This window comes from Octodon degus, unplaced genomic scaffold (genome assembly GCF_000260255.1).
Source record: "Octodon degus isolate 3935 unplaced genomic scaffold, OctDeg1.0 scaffold00050, whole genome shotgun sequence".
Lineage (NCBI taxonomy): Eukaryota > Metazoa > Chordata > Mammalia > Rodentia > Octodontidae > Octodon > Octodon degus.
In genome coordinates, this window is record NW_004524626.1 from 1,127,046 (window position 1) to 1,131,249 (window position 4,204).

At 35.5% G+C, this 4,204-nt stretch overlaps 1 non-coding gene across 1 annotated transcript in view; it reads left to right on the forward strand.

The window, feature by feature from the left end:
* The window catches only part of Sem1, a 17,344-nt gene that overhangs the window by 7,277 nt on the left and 5,863 nt on the right, over positions 1-4,204 (forward strand). Inside the window, exon 2 of the transcript XR_002821425.1 lies at positions 4,095-4,188. This is a non-coding gene — a transcript (SEM1, 26S proteasome complex subunit). The remainder of the gene's footprint in view (positions 1-4,094; positions 4,189-4,204) is intronic.

Here is a 4,204-nt window from a genome sequence, read left to right on the forward strand (position 1 = left end):
TTTAATGGTTTTAATGAGAAACCATTAAAACGATATAGTGGTAAAGAATAGGAGGTAATTCCGGAGTTACTTCTTAATGGAAATGGAAAAGATATGATTGGGATAATTGAAAGAGTAACTGAAGATATCTCCCAAGTTTCTGGTGTTTCTTTTTGGGGACATGTAAAGTTGACCTTCTATTCTTATGTATCCTTTTTTTAAGAAACAAGATATGTAATGTTACAGGGACATTATAATCTGTGTATTACAAGCTATTATTGAGTAGCTTTAAATGTACATTTAATAAGGAAAGCCTAAATCACACCTTTTGTTACTTAGTTTTCTTAAATTGAAATGTTCTTAGCCATGTTTTACAATAGGTGACTATTAAGATGAAATAATGACTAAGAAATACTAAAGAGAGTATGTAATTCATAATTACTGGTTTTTGAATAGAGAAGAGAGGAGTCAAAATATGCATGATCTTTTTTATTACTGCAGTGGTATAGTTCATAATGTTTATATTATTTGTGGGGAATATGAAAAAAATATATAAAATCTTGGTTATTTTAATGTATTTGGTTCTGCAGGGCCTCACTATGCAGCTTGGACCCATAGTTATCTTCCTACTTTCAACCTCCCCCATACTGGGATTGCAGGCCTATGCTACCATGCCTGGACTCTGGCAGGCTCAGCTCTGGGCAGGGTTGTTGTGTCATGTGGTGCGAGGGATCAAACTGGTTCCTGCACTTGCCTAATCAGGCACTTTAGTCTGCTGAGTTATCTCGCTGGCCCGTTGTTTGATTTTTGAGACAGAGCCTTACTATGTAGTTCAGGCTGGCCTTAAACTGACTAAGTAGCACAGCCTGGCTTTGAAGTTGCAACAGTTCTCTTGCCTCAGCCTCCTGAGTGCTGGGATTACAGGCATGTGTCACCACACCCGACTATATATTACATTTTAATTTCTAATGTCATCTTCTTACACCTTCCCAACCTCACCTGTCTCATTCCCCTTTTTTAAAAAAATTTGTGTATGTTTGCAGTACAAGATATGAGAATGCTTGCACAATCATGCTGTTTGTATGCTAATGTACTATTTATAATTTAGGGTTACAAAGATAAATGAGAGTTGGTATTCCTAAGATTTTCAGACACAACATACATAAATATAGCAAGTGATAAGTATGATTATGCAAATTGCCAACGTGATGATAAAAATACAGAATTTCTAGAGGAGGTGATTTTCAGGCTTTTTTTTTTTCCTGTATCCTAATTCCTTACAAAAGAGAGGACTACAAGCACCTAGATTTATAGAATTTTTTTGGTACTTTTTTAGGGAAGGGTCTACAGGGTGATCAAGGTCTCACTACTAAATTGGACTCGTAGTGATACACCTGTTTACAGCCTCCCAAGAGCTAGGATTACAGGTGCATACCACCATGCCCAGTCTCAATTGCTGTTTCAGCATGCCCCGGCCCCAGGGATCCAACCCTCGGTCCCTGTGCCTGTTTGTAGGTGCCTTAATCCCCTGAGCTATTTGGCTGACCCCTTTTTCTCTAATTAATTTCTTGTATATTTTTTCTTTATTCCAATTTTGGGTGTATATACCTAGTAATATGAACAACTAGTTAGAAGACAATGATGCGTTACAACAAACTGAGACTAATTTACATATATTCATTTTAAAGAGAATAAAATTTCAAAACAAGATAATAGGGTACTAGTGGTTAATATGTTGAATATTAATTACTCAGAGTATAAGATACAGGTATTTAATTGTCCAAACAGTATTAGCACAAACCTTTCTTTTTAATGAACTAAGAGAAATTAGTAGTATAGCGCTGTGTGTGTGTGTGTGTGTGTGTGTGTGTGTGTGTGTGTTTATATCTGCACACTGATGTCCATAATGGTTACATCAGTCTACACTTCCACCAACAGTGGAAAGGGTTCCTTTTTCCCCACAGTCTCTTCAGCATTTGTTATTGATTGACTTAATGATAGCCATTCTTTCTGGAGTAAAATGGGATATCAGTGTTCTTTTAATTTGCATCACTTGAATGACCAATAATGCAGAATATTTTTCATATATTTATTTGCCATTTGTATTTCTTTATCTGAGAGGTGTGTATTGATTTCAGATGCTCCTCTTTGAATTGGGTCTTTGAATTTCAAGGAGTGCGGGTGAATTTCTTCACTTCTTTGTGTAAGTCCTTTGTCTGAGGGACAATTGACTAAAAGTTTTTCCAACTCTGTAGTTGTCTTTAGGTGATTTCTTTTGATGTGCAAAAGCTTTTTAATAAGATACTATCTCAGTTATTCTTTGAAGTACTTCTCATGAAGATTGGATTTTGTTCATAAACTCTCTGCCTATTCCTATAATCTTCAGGATTTCTGCCTATTTTTTCTTCCAGTATATATTTTTTATTCCTGTCTTAATATTTAGATCTTTGATCCACTTTCACTTTAGTGCATGGTGATAGACTTGGGTCTGATTTTAATCTTCAGCATATATAGAGTCAGTTTTTCCAGCAGCATTTATTAAAAAGACTGTCTTTTGTTTTTGCTCCGAATGCCTTCAGGGCAGGTTTGGCAGGCTTGAGTCGTGAGGATCGAGCCACAGCAACCTGAGCCCCTGACTGCTTTGTTGAAGCAGCCACTTAAAGAACTTAGCTAAGGGGCAGGCCCCCAAAGAGACTGTCTTTGTTACAGTGAATGTGTTTGTCACCTTTGTAAAAGATAAGATGGCTAAGACTGTATGGAGTTGTTTCTGCATCTTCGTTGTCTTCTTTTTTTTTTAATCATATTAACTTTATAGTATAATTTCAAGTCAAGGATTGTGATACTGTCTCCCTCCCCTTTTTTGCCCAGAATTGCCTTTGTTATTTAGGTCTCTTCTGGTTCTTAGGCATGTTTTCTCTAATTCTGTGAGGTACGCTGTTGGAATTTTGATAGGAATTACATTAAATCTGTGTAACAGTTTTGGAAGTATGGTCATTTTTAGTATATTGGATCTTCCTACTCAAGAGCAAGGGATATCTTTCCATTTTCTGATACCCTTTTCAAGTTCCTTTTTCAGAGTTCTGTAATTTTTAATGTAAAGTTATTTTATATCCTTTGTTAGATAGATTCCTAGGTATTTCCTTTTGCGAGGTAGATACTATTGTGAAAAGTGTTTTTCCTAATTACTTTCAGTGAATTTGTTATTTGTGTATAGGAAGGCTGTTGATTTCTGAGTGTTGACTTTGTATCCAGCAACACTTACTGAATTTTTAGTGGAGTTTTGGAGTTCTCTTATGTAGAATGTAGAAAATTATGTTATCTGCAAATAATGATAATTTAATAATGATGAATAATGGTAATTTCCTCCTTTCCCATCATTATTCTTTTTCTTTCTTTCTCATGTCTAATTGCTCTTTCCAAAGTTTCCAGGACTATGTTGAGTAAGAGTGTACATAGTATATTTTCTGTATTTTATTCTAAATCTTCCCCCGTCTAAAAGAGATGGAAGAACAAAGAAAATTTGAAAACTTAAAATCTGTAACACTCTACCGTGTACTTATTTGTGCTTCTCCTCCCTTTTAGAATCTGAATTTTATATTGTTATTAGTAATCAAATATTAGTAATGACATTTTGTAGCTGTAGTCCTGTTTATGTTGTAATAGTGTTCAACTCTGTGCTGGTGCTTTATGACTGTTGCTGCTTCTTTGCAAGATTGTCAACTATATCTTAGAAAAATGAGCTAAAGAAGAAAAAAAACAAAATCAGTGAATAACCTCCTAAAATAAAAAGTTTTCATGGCAAGGAGAGTTTTTATATTAATGTTTATTTTAGATTATCTGCAAGTTTCAAGAATTGGAGAACAAGACAGCAAAAAGTGGAGATTTGGGGAAATAGTTACATGAATCTGGCATTACCTGTGTTTGAATTATTTTGTTTGTTTGTGGGTTTTTTGGTACTAGAAATGGAACTCATGACCTCGTGCTTGCCAGTCATGCTCTGTGCTGTTCCCAGCTAGTTGGGTTTGAATTGTGAGTGTCCAGTAGCAGATGTTTTGAGGTTTTTCTGTCCTTAGAAATAATGTATGAGATGCATTTAGACATTTCTGTGTTTTTAGACTGGACTGGTATGGATGAAGATGAAGATGCCCATGTCTGGGAAGATAACTGGGATGACGACAATGTCGAGGACGACTTCTCCAACCAGCTACGGTAGGCTGTTTACCAA